The sequence below is a fragment of the Choloepus didactylus genome, chromosome 3, assembly GCF_015220235.1.
Source record: "Choloepus didactylus isolate mChoDid1 chromosome 3, mChoDid1.pri, whole genome shotgun sequence".
Classification (NCBI taxonomy): domain Eukaryota; kingdom Metazoa; phylum Chordata; class Mammalia; order Pilosa; family Megalonychidae; genus Choloepus; species Choloepus didactylus.
In genome coordinates this window covers 205,139,012-205,160,782 of record NC_051309.1, presented here as the reverse complement: position 1 = coordinate 205,160,782, position 21,771 = coordinate 205,139,012, and positions in this window count along the sequence as shown.

The following is a 21,771-nucleotide window of genomic DNA, read 5'->3' as shown; positions in this document are numbered from 1 at the left end:
CAATTTCACACCACATGTTATTACTTCTTATAAAAGATGCCGTCCCCTTTTCTCATCTCTAGATCACTGGATGACAGCACTGGCAGACACAAATAGTGGTGGGATGACATGTATTTGTGGGTTTTAGGTTACAGTTTGGCTTTAACATATTGCCGTGTCTCTTTTTCCAGACTTGCCATCCTTTCTTAGGCTCAACACCTCTTTTTAACATAATGATTAGATTCAAGACCTGCAATTCAGTCAAGATGTAGTCATGGGTCACTGTGCTCCTATTATCACAGCTGGGCTGCAATTCCAAGTTGCCTCTCCTAGAACAGCGAGTGCATTCATTTCAGCCATGCCATGCTGGAAATGTCAAACACTCCTTACATTCTTTCCCAAGGAGCTGGTCTCTTAGGTTTCTTGGTTTTTTATTATTTCTGAGCCCAAGAGGGATGTGTCAAATGTCTCCCAGACCTTTTACCCTTAATTTGTCCATATTTGCCTTAGAGATCAATCCCAACTGTATATGATCCTAACAGCTAAATAATAGTCAGAATGTGAAGGGGCCAGGTTTAGGGGTTCAAGGAATGGACATTTGAAAGAGCAATAAAACTGAATAATTTTCACCTGTCTGTAGGTAAAAGTAAATGCTTTTTATCATTACTATCTGTAAAGTTCTACCTTGAACAACAAAGAAAGCATTCCTTTAAAATGTTTATGTCTTTTAAGGCAGGTGATTATATTTGCCAGGGATTTTGGCAATTGAAAACTATGAAAAAGTTTTATTGATTAGGAGTAAAAAAGGACAACCAGGTCTACTATTTCAGCATGAATAATGAGGAATTAATATCCCTGTAGACTCTTAGGTGGACTTAGAAATCTTGAGCAAGTATTGGCTAAAGATGACGCTTTGCTAAAGTATTATGTCTTCTTTCTTAGGATCAACATTCTGAAGTAATCTTATGGTGTGTGTGGGAGCATTCCCAGTATATAAACTCCACAAGGGTCAAAGGTCTTGAGTGAAGCCGTGAATAATTTTCATGAAAATCAATAAAGATAGCACAATGATTACACAATGAAATCACTTTACACATATGGGTACAGACCGATTGATTTCCTTCTACTGTCTGACATTTGCTAGGAAATTCTGGGGATTTCCTTCTGCAGTTTTAAAAATTTGACTAGAATTAATTTTGCTGTGATATATATTAAGCCCAATTTTTTTCCTCTAGTGGGATGTTCAAATATTCGTTGCTATGGTGATTTCATAACTGAGATGATGACTCCTAGCCTGTCTGCTTGTCTGGTACCATTTTAATGTTAGAGACGTAGATTGACCTAGATTATTGAGATGAAAAATGTTGATCCAGTTGAGTAGCTACTTCTCAATCCTCTTCTGTGACAGGGTTGAATAGCTTTAGTTCTATCCATGATGACTTCAGCCCCTCCTGCATGGAGGCACTTAGAGTGCTGTCATTAGGAATGCAATTATTTTCTATCAGCTTTTTCCCCACTTACAAAGTTGTATTGAAAAATACCTTTACTCTTGACCATCCATTCAATCTTACTTCCCCTTTTTTTCTTCCCAATTCCCATCTGATTTCCTGTCTTTAAAATGATTTCAATCAGGGTGACTAAAATTGTGTATATGTTGAAAAGGATATTGCTGCATTTGTGTAAATTGCTTACAAAAGTTTTTGCAAGCTTGCCAAAGCATTGTGGAAGAGGAATGATAATGATGATAAAATGTTACATTTACTTTATGCTTACCCTCTTCTGGGCTCAAATTATCCACTTCAATCTCTTAACCCAAGAAGGTGGTGACATTTGTATCTTGGCTTTAATGGGAGGTTAGGTAACTTTTTCAGGGTTACACAAATAATAAGTAGTGCAGCTGGAACCCAAGATCCCACACTTTAGGCATTATGCAATATTGTAGTTACTAATTTGTATTTTGAGGAATATCAAATGGTGGGAAATATTTATATGGAATGGATTTTTTTTTAATCTGTAAATAACTGGTACCTAATGTGAACGCCCTTACACATAATCACATTTTGATCAAATTCCATAATTCTCTAGTCATTTACGTTTAGAATCATCTTGTTTATTAGTTAAAACTAAGTTCTGGTTAATTTTCTTATTGAGATATAACATACATGCAAAAAAGTGCATAAAATGACAGCTCAGTGGATTTTTACATATGTACAAAATATTAACTGACACCTAGACCAAGACATAGAACACTGCAAGTACCCTTTAGATCCCTTCCTAATCAATAACTTTACCTTCAAGATAATCGCTATTCTGACTTCAATAATCAGCAGTTAGTTTTGCCAGATCTTGAACATCATATAAATGGAAGGATAGAGTATGTATCCTACAGTGCCTGGCTTCTTTCATGCAACATAAAGGCTGTGAATCATCTGTGTTTTTGTGTGAAACAATCATTAACTCTTTCATATTCTACTGATTGAACATACAGTTTCGGTTTGCTAAAGGTGCCGAAATGAAATATACCAGAAATGGGCTGGCTTTTACAAAGGGGGGTTATTAGCTTTCAATTTTACAATGCTAAGGTCACGAAAATTTCCAAATTAAGGCATCAACAAGAGAACACCTTCTCCGAAGAAAGGCTGTTGGCAGCTGGGACACCTCTGTCACATGGAAAGCCACAAGGCTGGTATCTGCTGGTCCTTCTCTCCAGGTTTCCTTGCTTTCAGGTCTGACTCTTTCAGTTTCTGTAGGTCCTTTCTTGCTTCTCTGGGGCATTTCTCTCTCTCTGAGCTCTTATAAAGGACAGCAGTAAAAGGATTAAGACCTACCTTGATGGGATGGGTCCCTTCTCAGTTGAAATAACCTAATCAAAAGGTCCCAAGAATAGGTCTGCACCCAAAGGGATGGATTAAAAGAACATTGCCTTTTCTGGGGTAATAGCAGCTTGAAACCAGCACACTATCATTTGTTTATTCATCTTCCTGTTGATGGACATTTGAGTTGAATTGGTTTTGGCTATTGTGAATAAAGCTGCTATAAACAGTTTTGTTGATGTCTTCTCATGGACATCTGCATTCATTACTCTTGGGAGTATATACAGGAATGGAATTGATAGGTCATAGTGTAAGTAAATATTTGGCTTTAGTGTCTATTGCAACAGTTTTCCAAAGTAGTCAAACCAAATATATTCCCACCAGCAACATATTAGAGTTTCTGTTGTTTCATTTTCATTTTAGGCATTCTGGTGGCTGTGTGGTGGTATCATATTGCAGTTTTAATTTACATATACCTTATGAGGAATAAAGCTGGCATATCTGTGTATACTTATTGTCCATTTTAATATTCTCCTTGCTGAAGCATCTATTCACATTTTACCCATTTAAATAAAATGAGCTGTTTGCCTTTTTATTGATTGGTAGGAGTACTTTATATATTCTAGATATAAATTCTTTTTCAGGTATATATCTTGTGAATATATTTCCCCAGGTCTGTAGCTGGCCTTTCTTTCTTTTACTGTTGTTTTGTGCAAATAGAAGCTCCTGATTTTAATGTAATTTTTTCTATTTTTTAAAATGTTGAGGTTCTTTTTGTTCCTGTTTAATACATTTTTGCTTACTCTAAGGTCATGAATATTTTTCTCCTTACATTTTCTTCTAGAGCAGAATTTTTCAAACTTCCTTGGTTTATAGAGTCTTTAATATGCTAGTAAGCTTTTCACAGAGCTGTTAGGCCAAAAGAAATAGCCTACTTTTTTTTTTTTTTTATTAAGTAGTTAGGTACAAACATCTTAATAAGGATTTGTGTACTAAAAGGATGTTGAACAAATAATAAAAATAAGTAGAAGGAAAAAAATCATATTCTATTTTTTTTTTTGGATTTTTTTTAATTGAGATTGTTCACATACCATACAATTATCCTAAGATCCAAAGTGTACAATCAACTGCCCTTGGTACCATCATACAGCTGTGCATCCATCACCAGTTAATTTTTAGAACATTTTCATTACTCCAGAAAAGATATAAAGACACACTCAAAAAAGGAAACTCAAATCCTCCCATACCCCTAACCATCCCCCCATCCATTATTGATTCATAGTTTTTGTATAGTACATTTGTTGCCATTGATGAAAGAATGTTAAAATACTACTAACTGTAGTACATACAGGTATATATTTTTTCCTATATGCCCCTCTATTATTAACTTCTAGTTATAATGTCATACATTTGTTCTAGTTCATGAGAGGGATTTCTAATATTTGTACAGTTAAACATAGACATTGTCCACCACAAGATTCACTGTTTTATACATTCCCATCTTTTAACCTCCAACTTTCCTTCTGGTAACATATGTGACTCTGAGCTTACCCTTTCCACCATCTTCACACACCATTAAGCACTGTTAGTTATTCTCACAATGTGCTACCATCATCCCGTCCATTTCCAAATGTTTAAGTTCACCCTAGTTGAAATTCTGCTCATAATAAGCAACTGCTCCCCATTCTTCAGCCTTTCTATATACTGATAGCTTACATTTCATGTCTATGAGTTTACATATTATAATTAGTTCATATCAGTGAGACCCTGCAATATTTGTCCTTATGTGTCTATCTTATTTCACTCAATATAGTGCCCTCAAGATTTCTTCATCAACCCATTTTTTAAGACACTGGTGACACACCATACAATCCATCCTAAGTAAACAATCAAGGTTCCCTGTATAGTCATGTATTTACGTATTCACCACCATCGCCACTATCTGTATAAGGACATCTCCTTTTCTTCCACAAAGGGGGAGGAAGAGTCAAAGAAGGTAGAGAGACAGGAGGAAAAAACAAAACAAAACAACATGACAGCTAGGAAGTGAGATAAGGAAAGATAGCATTAAATCAAAGTAGAAAAAAGAGTCAGACAACATCAGCAAATGCCAAGAGTCCCAGAGTCCATATCGTTCCCCTATGCCCCCCTCCATATGCATTTAGCTTTGGTATATTGCCTTTGTTATATTAAAGGAGGCATAATACAATATTTCTGTTAACTATAGTCTCTAATTTGCATTGATTGTATTTTCCCCCAATCTCACCCCATTTTGAACACCTTGCAAGGTTGACATTCATTTGTTCTACCTCATGTAAAAACATATTTGTACCTTTTATCACAATCATTGAGCACCCTAGGTGTGCCAGTTTAAATATATTGTGTCCCCCAAATGCCATTATCTTTGATGTAATCTTGTGTGGGCAAACGTTATCAGTGTTGATTAGATTGTAACTCTTTGGGTGTTTCTTTGGAATGCACCCCACCCAGCTGTGGGTGATGACTCTGATTGGATAATTTCCAAGGAGGTGTTGCTCTGCCCATTTGGGGTGGGTCGAAGTTGATCAGTGGAGCTATATAAATGAACTGACAAAACAGAAGGAACTCAGCGCAACTGTGAGTGACATTTTGAAGAGGAGCTACAGCCAAGAGGGACACTTTGAAGAAAAGCACAGGAGCTGTAGATAAGAGACAGTTTGAAGAAGGCTGTTGGAAGCAGACTCTTGTTCCAGAGAAGCTAAGAGAGGACAAATGCCCCAAGTGCAACTAAGAGTGACATTTTTGAGGAACTGCAGCCTAGAGAGGAATGTCCTGGGAGAAAGCCATTTTCAAACCAGAACTTGGAGCAGATGCCAGCCACATGCCTTCCCAGCTAACAGAGGTTTTCCAGACACCATTGGCCATCCTCCAGTGAAAGTACCCAATTGCTGATGTGTTACCTTAGACACTTTATGTCCTTAATACTGTAAATGTGTAACCAAATAACCCCCCTTTCATAATAGCCAATCCATTTCTGGTGTTTTGCATTCTGGCAGCATTAGCAAACTAGAACACTAGGTTTCACTGGGTTATACAATCCTAGTCTTTATCTTTCCTCTTTCCTTCTGGTGTCCCACATGCTCCTAATCTTCTTTTTTCAACCATACTCACAGTCATCTTTGTTCAGTGTAACTTATATTGCTGTGCTACTATCTCCCAAAATTGTTTTCCAAACCTCTCACTCCTGTCTTTTCCTTCTGTCTGTAGTGCTCCCTTTTTTTGTTTCCTGTAGAGCCGGTATCTTGTTCACAAACTCTCTCATTGTCTATTTGTCAGAGAATATTTTAAGCTCTCCTTAATATTTGAAGGACAGTTTTGCTGGATATAGAATTCTTGGTTGGTGGTTTTTCTCTTTAAGTATCTTAAATATATCACCCCACTTTCTTCTTGCCTCTTTGGTTTTTATTGAGAAATCCGTACATAGTCTTATCAAGCTTCCTTTCTATGTGATGGATCATTTTTCTCTTGCTGCTTTCAGGATTATCTTTTTATCTTTGACGTTTGATAATCTGATTATTAAGTGTCTTGGCATAGGCCCATTTGGATCTATTCTGTTTGGGGTACACTGTGCTTCTTGAATCTGTAATTTTATGTCTTTCCTAAGAGATGGGAAATTTTCATTGATCATTTCATCTATTATTTCTTCTACCCCTTTTCCCTTCCCTTCTCCTTCTGGGACATCCATGACACATACTTTCCTGCTTTTCATTTTGCCCTTAAGTTCCTGGAGATATTGCTCATATTTTTCCATTCTTTTCTCTTTCTGTTCTTTTGTGTGCAGGCTTTCAGGTGCCTTGTTCTCCAGTTCCTGAGTGTTTTCCTCTGCTTCTTGAGATCTGCTGTTGTATTCTCCATTGTGTCCTTTATCTCAGATGTTGTGCCTTTCATTTCCAAAGATTCTGTCATTTGTTTTTTCAAGCTTTCAATTTCTTCCTTATGTATGCCCAGTGTTTTCATTATATGCTTCATCTCTTTTCCCATATCTTCCCTAAACTTTCTGAATTGATCCAACACTAGTTGTTTGAATTCCTGTATCTCAGTTGAAGTGTAAGTTTGTTCCTTTGACTGGGCCATAACTTTGCCCCTCCTAGTGTAGGTTGTAGTTTTCTGTTTTCTTGGCATCTGGCCTCCTTGGTTACCCCAATCAGGTTTTCCTAGACCAGAACGGGCTCAGGTCTAGGAAGCAGGCAATAGTTTCAGGTCTCCCTGAGGGTGTGTCTTAGAAGATTGATGCACACTGTGAGGCCTCAAGTCACTGTGCTTTTCTGCCCAGCAGGTGGCGCTTGTCAGCCTGTCATTCCCAACTGGTGTAAGGTGTGGCCTGTGGCTGTTTTCTCCCAGGCTCTGGGGCTGGTTCTGAGTGGAAGGCAGGTAGTAGAGCTTGGCACCACCTCCTTCCTCTTAGGGAATATATACCATCTGGGAAGAGGTCATTTGCATTTGAATAGTCTCTGACTCTGCTATCTCCACCCTTGTCTGGGTCTGAGTGTTGGGAATTGAAAATAGCTGAGGCTTTCTCCCCTGAGCTGAAAAAGGGATAGAAAGACCCCCTTCAGGGTCTATGGCACCCCTCAGTTTCACCCTTTGGCCAGAGACAGCACATGGTCCTCTGGGCTCCCCCTCCCTCCCAGAGAGGTCCTCCAGCTCTCCAAGGTCAGTCATCATCAAAAGCCTCTATCTGCTTGTTGGGGATTTGTAGCTTGTATGGAGCAGTCCACATTTGTTAATTAAAACCTCAGCTGGAGCTCAGCTGAGCTGTATTCACTTGCTCAGAGAGTGCTGCTGTCTAGCACAGCGAGGCTTTGTAGTTTGGGAGAGTGCTGCTCTCTAGCACCATGAGGCTTTGCAGTTCAGGCCATGGGGGGAGGGGGCTCCCAGCTCAGATCTGCATTTTTACTTACAGATTTTGTGCTGCAGTCTCAGGCATTCCTTCCAGTTCAGGTTGGTGTATGATAAGTGGATGGGCATATTTGTCCCCTGGCAGTTATTCCAGATTATTTACTATTTGTTCCTGGTTGTTTATTAGTTGTTCCAGGGGACTGACTAGCTTCCACTCCTCTCTATGCCACCATCTTCTCTCTATTTTATTTTTAACTGCAATTATTTACTAAAGCGCACTGCACAATTTCTTAAACTGTATAGTAGATATCAGCACCTTTATACCCTGTTCCATGATAATTTTTGCACAGTACTTGCTTTTTATTTTTTAGCCATCATTGAAAACCCCTTTTTGCAAAGATATGATGCCATAGAAGGAAATCTAGCACACTGTAGAATTGAAGCTGTGAACTACTTTGAGGTCATAGTTTGTGCAGCATCTGATAGAAGTTAGTATTACTGTTTCTCCTATATATGTAAAATGTCCCATAGCACCTTTTGTGTTTGCTGAAGCACCCCAAGGTGCCTTGGCATGCAGTTTGGTTCTAGAAGGCTTATTGCCTAACATTTTGCATTTAGATTTATAATCCATCTCATATTAATTTTAGCTTATAATATGTGATGGGTGTCAGTGTTTGTTTCTTGGTCATACAGTTATTTATTTGCTCCAACACTATTCTTTGTAGAAAATCAATTGTCCATATATGTGTGGATTTATTTTTGTAGACTCTTCTGTTCCATTGGTCTATTTACCTATTCTTGCATCAATACCACACTATCTTAATTACTATAGCTTTATAGAAAAGGCTTGAAATCTGATAGTGTAAGTTCTCTATCTCTGTTCTTCTTTAAGACTTTCTTACTTTAGGCCCTTTGCATTTGTACATACATTTTAGGATGTGTTTGTAATTTTCCACAAAAAAAATCTCATGTGATTTTGATTGGGACTACATTAAAAATACATTTATTTTGGGAGAGTTGGACTCAACAATATTGATTCTTTCCATCCATCAACAAACTAATTCCTGATTAGTTTAACTTTTAAAAATACAGTTGTAAATGATATTGTTTTATTAAGTTTATTTTCTAATAGTTTGTTGGTAGTGTATACAAATAAAATTGCTTTTGTATATTGACCTTGTATCCACGTTCCTTGGTAAAATAATTTATTTTTTGTAGATTGTTACTGACTTTCTATGTCATGCCATCCGTGAATAGTGATGGCCTTAATTTTTCCTTTCCAGTATTCATACCTTTTTTATGGTTATTGCATTGGCTAGAACCATCCATAAAATGATGAATAGAAGTGGTGATAGCATGCATCCATATCTCTTTCCTAATCTCAGGAGCAGAGTATTCAATATTTAACTGGTATGTAAGATATTAGATATTAGCTACAGGTTTTTTTGTGGATACTCCTTGTCAGATTAAGGAGGTATTCTATTCTGAGTTTGCTTAGAGTTTTCCTCATGAAAGTGTGTTGAATTATTTCAAGTGCTTTCTCTGCATCTATTTAAATGACCATATAATTTTTTTTACCTTTATTTTGTTTTGTGATGAATTACATTATTTAAATTTTGAGTGTTAAACCCATGTTACATTTATGGAATAAATCTTACTTGCTTATGATATATATTCTCTTTTTCTCTCTTTTAATCACTGGATTCAATTTGCTATTGTTTTGTTAGTATATTTTTATTTGCATTAATTACATCTGTAATGACCATATTTCCAAGTAAGGCCACATTCTGAGGCATGGAGAATTAGAACTTCAATGTATCTTTTAGGGGCACAATTCAATCCATAACATAATGGAATGACATCAAAATAAGAAGTGAAATCAGTAAGATAGAAAGTTCACATAGAATATACACAAATCAACCAACTTGGTTGTTTGAAAATACTATTAAAATTCATGATGGATATTGGTATGTAATTTCTTTATCTTATAATGTGCTTGTTCTATTTTGGTGTCAGGTTTGTGTGGTCTTCATAAAGTTAGTTAAAAAATATTTCCTCTTTCTCTTTTTTTCTGAAGATTTATTATTACTTCATTCTTTTTTCTTCTTAACTTTTAACTTAAGTATTTTTAAGTATTTAGTAAATTTAATCAGTAAAACCATCTGGGAGAATATGATTTTTCTTTTTGGGAAAGTTTTAAATTATGAATTCAACTTCATTAACAGGTAAAAGACTCTTCAGATATTCTACCTTTTTCTTGGAAAATTGTGGTTATCAAAGAATGTCCGTTCTCTATAAGTTGCCAAATTTATTTGCATGATTTTCTTCCAAATGCCCTATCATTTTTAATGTCTGTAGGCTTTGTAATGATGTCTCCTTTTTCATTCCTGATATTGGTATTTTGTACATTTTATCCCTTTTTAAAATCAGTCTTGCTAGAAATTTATCAATTTTAATAGTATTTTCAAACAACCAAGTTGGTTGATTTGTGTCTATTCTATGTGAACTTCCTATCTTACTGATTTCACTTTTTATTCTGATGTCATTCCATTATGTTATGGATTGAATTGTGTCCCTAAAAGATACATTGAAGTACTAATTCTCCATACCTCAGAATGTGGCCTTACTTGGAAATATGATCATTACAGATGTAATTAATGCAAATTAAAATGAGGGCATACTGAAGCAGGGTGGGCCTTTAATCCAATATCACTGGTGTCCTTATAAGAAGAGAAAATTTATACACAGACAGACAGAAGGAAGAATGACTTGTGATGATGAAGGCAGAGAATGGCAAGGGTTGCTGGCAAAGCACTGCCAGAAGCCAGGACACAGGTGTGGAGCAGATTTTTCCTTATAGACTCCACAGGAAGCAAAGCACTGCTGGCAACTTGATTTTAGACTTCTGGTGTCCAGAATGGTGGGGCAATAAATTTCTGTTGCTTTAAGCCACTCAGTTTGTGGTACTTCTTTACAGCAACCCTAGGAATCTAAGATATCTCATTTCTTTTCTTTTGTGAAAGTTTGTATCATCAATGTTAAACTTTACTTATTTTCTAATACAGTGTATGTATTAAAGCTATAAATTTCCCGTAAGGGTTACTGTGCCAGTTTGAATGTATTACATCCCCCAAAACACCATCATCTTTGATGCAATCTTCTGGAGGCAGAAGTATTAGTGTTGATTAGATTGCAATTCGTTGAGTGTTTCCATGGAGATGTGACCCACCCAACTGTAGGTGATAACTCTGATTAAATAATTTCTAAGGAGGCATAGCCCCACCCATTCAGCATGGGCCTTGATTAGTTTACTGGAGCCCTATATAAGCTCAGACAGAAGGATTGAGCTTGCTACAGCCAAGAGGGACACTTAGAAGAATGCAGACGAGCTGAGAGAGGAACTGCAGTTTACAGAGACATTTTGGAGATGCCCTTTGAAAGCATACTTTTGATCCGGAGAAGCTAAGAGAGGAGAAACACCCCAAGAGCAACTAAGAGTGACATTTCTGAGGAACTGCAGCCTAGAGAGGAATGTCCTGGGAGAAAGCCATTTTGAAACCAAAACTTTGGAGCAGAGGCCAGCCACATGCCTTCCTAGCTAACGGAAGTTTTCTGGGCACCATTGGCCATCCCAGTGAAGGTACCCGATTGCTGATGTGTTACCTTGGACATATTATGCCCTTAAGACTGTTACTGTGTAACCAAATAAACCCCCTTTTATAAAAGCCAATCCATTTCTGGTGTTTTGCATTCTGGAAGCATTAGAAAACTGGAATAGCTAATTTATCTCAATTCCAATAATTTTGATGTTGTTTTTTCATTATTTTTCCATTCAAAACAGTCTTAATTTCAGTTGTGAGTTCTTTGAGCCACAGGCTACCTGGAAGTGTGCTGCTTAATTCCTAAGCATTGGGGATATTCTAGTTATCTCTATATTATTGATTTCTAATTTATTTTCACATGGTTAGTGAATATATTCTGTATGATTTCAATTCTTTTAAATCTGTTGAGATTTCCTTATACCAAGTCTGGACATTGTAGAACTTCAAGAAAACTTTAAGACTTTTAAAACTTTAAGAAAAATCAATTCAAATCCCTTTTCCTCTCTTCTCTTCAAAGTAGTTAGACCTGTGTGTCACTGTGGTGGCTTAGCATGTGTGTCTGTAGGGAAGGTAGGGGAGCTTTGTCTGCTCTTTCATAAATCCCTTTTCTGCTTTTTCTAGGTGATAGCTCAAGTGTGTTTGGGGAGTAGGAGAACAAAGGGACAAGGAAAATGGAAAATATCTAATTAAACTGAAACGATGAGGTCTTCTCTTTGGGTGGGTGTTGCTCCTTCTCATTTCTCAGTGAATGTTAGTTGGGCTTTGAGCCCCTGAATGGTAGGCATCTAACTGCAGTCTCTCTCACTGTGGCATGTGTGGGGACTCTTCAGAGAGCCACGTGGGGAGGAAGACCTCCACACTGCACAGCCCAGGACTGATCCCTTCTACACTCCTCTTAACCTCTGCAGTGTCTGACTCTCCCTTCTTTACTATCCCTGCCATCATCTTCTTCCTGCTGGGACTTTTTATCTCAAGGAACATCTTGAGTAGGATATTGGCAAGAAGCCTCAAACTCAGCTATTATTTATGGCCCCACCATACCTGTAGTGTACTGTTTCAGTTTCCTTATTGCTAAAGCAAATACCGTGCAATGCAGTGGCTTAAACAATGGGAATTTATTGGCTCACATTTTTGGGACTAGAAGTCCAAATCAAGGCATCATCAAAGCAGTGCTTTCTTCCCAAAGACTGGCTTTCTGGGGGCTGGCTGCTGGTGATCCTTAGTCCTTGGCTTCTCTGTTTGTACAGCAATACACATGGTGGCCTCTTCTGGCCTCTACGTTCTCTTCCAGATTCCACTGACTTTCAGCTCATGGCTTTCTCTCTTTCTGTCTGATAGAGGATAGATTACAATGTCTGCTTATAAAAGACTCTGGTATTAGAATTAGGACACATCCTGATTGAGTTGGGCCACACCCTAACTGAAGTAACCTAATCAAAAGATCCTACTAAAAATGGGTTCACACTTATAGGAAAGGATTGTTTAAGAACATTTTTTTCTGGGGTACGTGTCTCCAAACCACTACAAGTACTATGTTTTCTTGTCATCTCCAGCTACTCTCACACATTCTCCTTTCCCATGCCTGGTAACATAGGTGGTGATTGATGAGTACATTGGCTAAGCAAACATGTAGCCAGGGAATAAAATGCCAATCTCTTCTCTTTCAGGCAACGTCATCTTTACAAATAATTCACCTGGAGTTCCTCTTCCTGTGATGGAGGAGAATGAATAGTCTTTTTACATCCATTTAATTTTCCAGCTTACACATTTACCTCTTACACATTTATCTCTTCATGTTTATTGGTGATAGAGTGGTGGCTGGTGTTGAAACCATTCAGAACTTGCACCTCTCAGTAAGCTGGGAAAGACTGTCTCTAACTATTGGCAAATTGTTGGCAGAATCTGAATTCTGAATGTGACTTTGATTTTCAGTTGTGGGCCTTAGCTGTAATTAATTTCTCCATTCCAAAGCCCTATGTAACCCCAAGTCCTGTTTTTAGGTCAGTATTTAGATTGAAAATCTGAAAGAACTAAAGACCTTTCTTATACTTGTCTCTAAAAGCTGGTAATCTCATTTTTAATAGGAAGTATTCCTTTTGCCAGTTTTGGTATATAGTGCAATTACTAATGAGAACAAAACTTTAATGTTTAACAAATATTGAGATAAGCCTAGCTCCATGTTCAGCACAGGTTTAGTATCTAGGTCTATATATTAACAAATCTGATTGAATTCAGAAAAAAATCTGAGTTAGGTGATGTTATTTATGTTTTAACTGATAAAAACCAAGACCCTGAAAACACTGGTCTTTAAGGAACCCAGTAAATTTTCTATTTTAACCATAGCCATCCCCTCATAGTAAGTAGTTTTTCATGTGAGCAACCAGGAAAAAAATGTTAGGTGTGTATCCATCTGGAAAAACAACCCCAAAACAGTTGATCCTATTGAAGGAACAATTGTTATCTTCTTACTCATAAGAAAGCACATTGTCTTGAAAGTCTGACATGATTCAGCTTCATCCAAAAGTGATTTGTCACTGAATGCTCTAAAGACTACCAAACTAATAACCATTATAAGGTCAGCACAAGCCCAATAATTCACTTTTAAGTTCCTGGAATTACATCTTGTTCCTTTCATCTTGAGAACGAAAGAAAGTTAGCATTTGAGATAAATGGGAAGAAAAAGATGAGATAAAACAACAAAAAATAAGTTTATTTTATTTAGCTTGCAAATTTCCAAAAGTTAGGAGAAATTTCCAAAAATATTTGTTTCTCATGATTGTACTGTTTTAGAACTTGCAAGTATTGGGGAATCTCATAATATATATAAAATTCCAAGTCAAAGTTAAAGAAGCAAACTCATAGATGACTTAAATGTCTAGAAAACAGAAAGTGATATCTGCCATCAAATGAAGTTGTTTTGTTTTCCTTTTTTTTTTTTTTTTTTTTTTTGAGAGGACCACATGCTATTTTCATTAGATGTTCCAGGGCATCTTCCCAGGTGGTTTGGTACTTTTAAATAATGTTGTATTTGATTATTGGCTTCCAATTTTAACTTAGTGTTTGTGACACAGTTTAACAAATATTTTATTCTGTTGGAGAATCTCATTAGAATTTTACTCATAAAAAATTTCGTATAAGATATAAAAACACTAGCCAACCTGACCTGAATATGATTTGAACTATAATCAGTTAAGGCCTACCTCTTTTTCATTAATGTAAAGTTTGCATTGATATTCATCTCAATGTCTAATTAACTTGGTTTTGCACTTTGATGCAAATTTGAGCTGTGTTTTATTCATATGAAAAAGACACAGCAGTGAATCACTACCTTTTTTTTTTTAATCACATGGAGCAGATGGCTCATATCACTGAGATTTACAAGGTAAGTAAAAAAAAAAACACATTTTTAAGATGACAAACCAAAGTTGATGAAGGATGTTTCTCTTGGAATTGGAGGTAAATGAAAAACAAATACCACCAATGAAATTTTCTTTAACATTTGTTGTTTTTTAATTTGATGTCTTGAAGATAATGCCAACCTATATAGCAATTAGTCACTAGACTTTTTAATATTTTCGAGTTTTCTAAACATATCTCCTTACTACACTTTAACTTGAATACCATGTTTACATGTCTATACTGCCAATGATATGGGTCAGAGTGGCTAGCAGCCATGCTATTAGAGCATTTGTATGGGAAGTCTTCCAAATGGGTGCTCTTGCTTCTCCCTTTGAGTTAGGAAGTGTTTTAGTGTTTTACATATGAGAGTCCCTTACCACTTTCATGAAACATACTTGTTTAGGACTAATTGAAATGAGTTAGAAATTGTATAAGGAGATGGGTCATGCTCTTACAGACTAAACAAGGGAATTCAATTCAATAATTATTTAACACATTAGTCAGGAGAAAAATGTAAAACCATCTCATAAAATTTTAATTTTATTTTCAAAGTGAAAGGCAACTCTATCATCATACACAGAATTAGATGTATAATCTATGGAATTATTTGTTCTTTTTCACTTAATCTCATGATTTACTCATATCTCCAAATACTCATAACAACAATTTTTAGTAAAATATACTTTTCTTCATATGTAATGGGTGTGAAAGATCTGATGTCTCATGAAGTTTAACTTCGACTTGAATTGTAAGATAGAAATGAGATCCAGAGCTAAAGTGAATTTGGACTGAATTTAGAAAAATAGTATTATTCTCTGGTAACTTAAATGTAGAAAACCCTAAAAGTCACTTGTTCATCCTGTGCTCAGAATGAATGAAGAGAGTGAGAGATAATAATACCTTGAAATAGTAATGATCCTGGCATTTGGAGAGAAAATTAGAGAGAAAGGTTGAGTGAGAGTGAGAATGAGTGTCACCCTGAGGCTAGTTTTGTTCTCTTATTAAATTTTGGTAATTTAATGTAATAATGTATAAAATATAGTATTTATGTAGACTAAATGAACCTTTCAGATATAAAAGTAACTTTATTTTATTGTTTCTCTCTCTCTGGTTTACAAACATTGTTCCCATAATTTTGGGATGTGAGTGAAAAGTGAGATGCAAGATAGTGTATCATCTATTCTGCTATGATAAATTTTCTATTTAAAAATGTACATCACTTTTACTCTTTAAAGGAAAATGAACTGGAATAGGAATATTAGACCATGATATTTAATTTACATTTCTTTGTATAAACTTCCTCACTTTTGCTAATAGGTAGCAATATTTAATAAGTGAAACTTCCACTCACATCTACCACCAATATGACTCAACTTAGAGAATTGCAGTGCTTCCACATGATACAATTTAAGGTAATTATTGTTTTCAGGATATCTTTCTTGTTACTAAGTTAGTGATAAATTAAAATTATAATTGTTAAATTAGATGTTTCATTTTTTATAATCTCTTTTCTGAATGAAATGATTAAACCTGTAGCTTTCAAATTACTGTAGCTTTAACAGGCTCCAAGGTTATTCACTCTAAAATGCAATGTTTTCATTCAGAAACTTAATTTCAAGGCTCCAAGAATGAATGTATGTACAAGTCTAAGCACTTGAGTTTATTTTTCTGTAAAATTTCAAGTAAATGGATTGCTAATCAATTTGTATATAAAACGAACTATTGATTTCTCAGAAAATATCCCTGCATATTTACAAAATATAGATGTGGCTTTTAAAACTATGACTGATATTATTTTCCACTCTCATGAAAAGTTGTTTTCCTGCTTGAACTATTGTTTGTCCTTATTATTATGTTATGCTTTATTTCTTAGAACAGTTTTAGATTTACATGAAAATTGAGAAAATAGTACAAATTGTTCCTACATATCCCTGTACAAAGTTTCCTATATTATTAACATCTTTCATTAGTATGGTACTTTTGTTACAAGTAATGATAGTTGATGAATTATTGTTGAAGTCTATACTTTTTTAAGATTTCCTTAGCTTGCACCTAATGTCATTTTTCTGGTCCAGGATCTCATGAAGGGTGCCACATTGCATTTAGTTGTCATGTCTTCTTAGGCTCCTTTTTGATGTGAATTTATCTTAGAGTTTCCATGTTTTTGATGACCATGACAGTTTTGAAGGGTACTGGTAAGGTATATTATATTGTAGGATGCCCTTTTTAATTTGTATGATGTTCTTCTTATGATTGGAGTGGGATTTGGGGGTGAAGATCACAGAGGTAAAGTGCCCATTTTCATCACGTCATATTACAGGTATATAAAATCAAAATGTTTACGATTGTTGATCTTGACTTTAATCATTGGCTGAAGTAGTATTGGTCAGGTTTCTCCACTGTAAAGTTACTCTTTTCTCCCCCTTTCCATACTGTAATCTTTGGAAGGAAGTCTCTAGGTACAGCCCACACTTAAGGAATTTGTGTAGGGGGGGGGTCCTTAATATTTTTTTTTTGGTATAAAATTAAGTCACAGATTTCTGTGCTTGGAGAATGATGTTCTACATCAAGAACAAGGTGGCAACTGATTCTAAATCTTACACACAGTTTCAAAAGACCATGAAATCCCCAAGAAGAGCAAATAAAACCACACAGAATCCATGCTTTCCTCATTATGAGCAGCCAGAGAACAGACATATTGAGACCTTCAAAATACTGGAAGAGAGAAAAGTAAATAAATTCCACCAGAGTGTTCATACTACACACCTGAGGATATGGAAAGTGGGAAGAGTAGAGTCTTAAAAAACTGTTAGGACAGAATAGAGGAAAGTGAAAGACTTAGACAAAACAATACCCCCCCCCCCCAAGAAAATATGCAACAATAAACGCCAAAGAAGGGAACACAAGTTGAGACTTATAAATATTAAATATCACCAAACAGGCATTTGGGGATATGTATATACACATACAAACATACACACCATTTGAACTAGGAAAAAAATGCCCAAAAAACCTATGACCAAAAATGGATGAAAAAAGCAGGAAATAAAATGAGTTGGTTTAATTTAAAGAGAGAAGTAGAAGAAAACATCATATCAGAAAATAAGACTAAATGAAAAAGAGCAGAAAAACAATGGAAATGAGATACAGGAAGAAATTAAAAATGGTTAGAGAAATGGAAGACAGCAAAGGAGATCCAACACTCTGTATAATTGGTATGTCTGAGGTTAAAAAACTAAAACAATGGAAAAGAACTAGTATTTAAAACTACACCCAAGAAAAAATTTCCAAAAATAAAAGAAAATCTTAAACTACACTATTAAGCAGTCTAGTTTCAAGAAGATTTGACAAGGAACAATAGTCTTTGAGGCATATCCTTGTTAAATTGTTATACTTTAAGCATAAAAATAACATTCTCAGGGTTTCCAAGCAAGGAAGACAAAATTTACACATCAAGGAAACAAGACAGGCATTAGACATTTGAAAACAACGTGCAAAAGAAGGCAACAGTGGAACAGCATTTTCAGGAAGCTTAAAGAAAGTGTGCATCAATGATATTACATCCAATCAAATGGTGTTTTATGTATCAAGGTACATTTTCAAATGTGCCAGAACACAGGAAATACTATACACAATGCTCTTCATGAGGGATCTACCAGAGAATGAGCTTCTTCCAACAAAAAGATGACCGGGCAACCTTGGGCAAAAGGACTGAGTGGTTCATATATTTCATTGTAGAGCTAAGAATTATACAAAGGTGAGATCACGGGTAGAATGATAATATTTAGACATTGCATATAATATGTTCTGAAAAAGTAGAAGAAGTGAAACCAATGAATGGGAAAAGGGAAAGCAAAAGAGAAAGAAGAATGTGATCACTTATTGTTTTATGGAAAAAGTTTGGAACAAATGGATGCTAGTTAAAAATATTAAATGATAAAATGTCAAGTGATAAAAAGGTAATTGAAGGCTTATGAAAATATTCATTCAAAGGTAACCATTAAAAATTAAAGTTTTGGCAAACACCCCATGAAATTTTAGGAAAATCAAAGAGGACACACTGAATATAAAATACACTGTAATTAACACATAAAATTATATGAGAGACAGAACTGAGACCAAACATAGCAGTATGAATGAACCTAACTTTCTTATTAAAAGGCAAATATTTTCAAATTAGTTCATAAAGCAAAATCCAGTTTTCTGCTGTATGCAAGAGACACACTTAAAATGCAATAGGCTTCTGTCACCTGAGCTTGTCCTCGTCTGGGAAAACCTGATTGGGGTGGCCTAGGAGGTCGGATACCTAGACAACAGAAAACTGCAAACTACACTAAGAAAAACAAAGTTACAGCCTGGTCAAAGGAACAAACTTACACTTCAACTGAGATACAGGAATTTAAACAACTAATGCTAAATCAATTCAAGAAGTTTAGGGAAGATATGGCAACAGAGATAAAGGCTATAAAGAAAACACTTGGCATACATAGGGCAGAAATCAAAAGTTAAAAAAAACAACTGGCAGAACCTATGGAAAGGAAAGGCACAACACAAGAGATGAAAGACACAATGGAAACATAAAACAGCAGATCTCAAGAGGCAGAAGAAAACACTCAGGAACTTGAAAACAAAACAACTGAAAGCCTACACACAAAGGAGCAGATGGAGAAAAGAATGAAAAAATATGAGCAACATCTCCGGGAACTCAAGGATGAAACAAAATACAAGAATGTACATATCATTGGTGTCTCAGAAGGAGAAGAGAAGAGAAAAGGGGCAGAAGCAATAATAGAGAAAATAATTAATGAAATTTTCCCATCTCTTATGAAAGACATAAAATTACAGATCCAAGAAGCTCAGCATACTCCAAACAGAATAGATCTGAATAGGCCTATGCCAAGACACTTAATAATCAGATTATCTAACGTCAAAGACAAAGAATCCTGAAAGCAGCAAGAGAAAAGCGATCCATCATATACAAAGGAAGCTTAATAAGACTATATGTGAATCCCTCAGCAGAAACCATGGAGGCAAGAAGGAAGTGGTGTGATATATTAAGAAACTGAAAGAGAAAAACTGTCAACGAAGAACCCCATATCTGACAAAACTGTCCTTCAAATATGAGGGAGAGCTCAAAATATTTTCCAACAAACAGACAATGAGAGACTTTGTGAACAAGACACCCATCCTACAGAAAATGCTAAAGGGAGCACTACAGAGTGATAGAAGAAGACAGGAGTGAGAGGTTTGGAACACAATTTTGGGAAATGGTAGCACAGCAACATAAGTACACGGAAGAAAGATAACTATGAATATGGTTGAGAGAGGAAGATTGGGAGCATGTGGGACACCAGAAGAAAGGAGGAAAGATAAAGACTGGGACTGTGTAACTTGGTGAAACCTGGAGTGTGCAACAATTGTGATAAAATGTACAAATATGTTTTTTCATGAGGGAGAACAAACGAATGTCAACCTTGCAAGGTGTTAAAAATGGGGAGGCATTGGGGGAGGGATGCAATCAATGTAAACTAGAGACTATGATTAACAGAATCATTGTATTATGCTTCCTTTAATGTAACAAAGGCAATATACCAAGGTAAATGCAAATAAGAGGGGGGCATAGGGGAGGGGTGTGAGACACTTAATATTGGCTGTGTTGTCTGACTCTTTATTCTACTTTGATTTACAGTTATCTTTCCTTTTGCTGCTTCCCAGCTGTCATCTTTTTTTTTCCTCTTTTGTTTTTCTTTTTCTTTTGCCTCTCTACTTTCTTTGACTCTTCCTCCTGCTTTTCGGAATAAATATAGATGCCCTTACATAGATAGTGGTGAGGGTGGTGAACACATAAATATGTGACTATACAGGGAACCATCGATTGTTTACTTAGGATAGAATGCATGGCATGTGAACAAAACCATCTTAAAAAAAAAATGGGTTGATGAAAACTTGAGGGCAACATACTGAGTGAAATAAGCCAAACACATAAGGACAAATATTTCAGGGTCTCACTAACAGGAATTAATTATAATATGTAAATTCATAGACATGAAATATAAGTTACTAAGATATAGAATGAGGCTAAAGAATGGGGAGCGGTTGCTTAGTATGAGCAGAATATTCAACTAGGATGAACTTAAAACGTTTGATAATGAACAGAGATGTCGGCAGCACATTGTGAGAATAACAGTGCTGAAAGGTGCATGAATGAGGTGGAAAGGGGAAGCTCAGAGTCATATATGTCACCAGAAGGAAAGTTGGAGGTCAAAAGATGGGAATGTATAGAACTGAATCCTATGGTGGGCAATGTCCGTGATTAGCTGTACAAATACCAAAAATCTCTTCCATGAACCAGAACAAATGTATCAGAATAGAACTAGAAGTTAATAATAGAGTGGCATATAGGGAAAAAATATATACCTATTGCAAACTATATACTACAGTTAGTAATATTTCAACATTCTTTCATAAACAGTAACAAATGTACTATGCCAATACTACGAGTCAACAGTGGTTAAGGATATGGGAGGATTTGAGTTTCCTTTTTTTTTTTCACTTCTTTGTCTTTATTTCTTGTCTGGAGTAATGAAAATGTTCTAAAAATTGAACAAAAATTAATTGTGATGGATGCACAGCTGTATGAGGGTACCGGGGGCAATTGATTGTACACTTTGGATCTTTGGATAATTGTATGGTATGTGAACAATCTCAATAAAAATTAAAATCAAAAACTAAAAAAAAAATGCAATGATTCAAATGGCTATACATTTAAAAAGACAGATTAAAGATCTATCAATCCAGTTGAAACAAAATATCAAGTATTTTAATGCTAGTGCTACATAAAGTAGAATTGAAGCCATAAGCATTAAATTAAACTAATTAGGACACTTGATAATGTTAAAAGCCACATTCTTCAATGAAGATACGACAGTCATGAATATTTACAAACCAAATAATATACCAATTACTCTTATTAAACAAAAAGTACAGGAAACACAAGATAAATAGATTAGAACATGTTAATGGAAGATTTTTAACACACCATTCTCAGTACAACACAGATAAGTGGACAAAATACAAAAGTTATGAAGTTTCAGAAAACA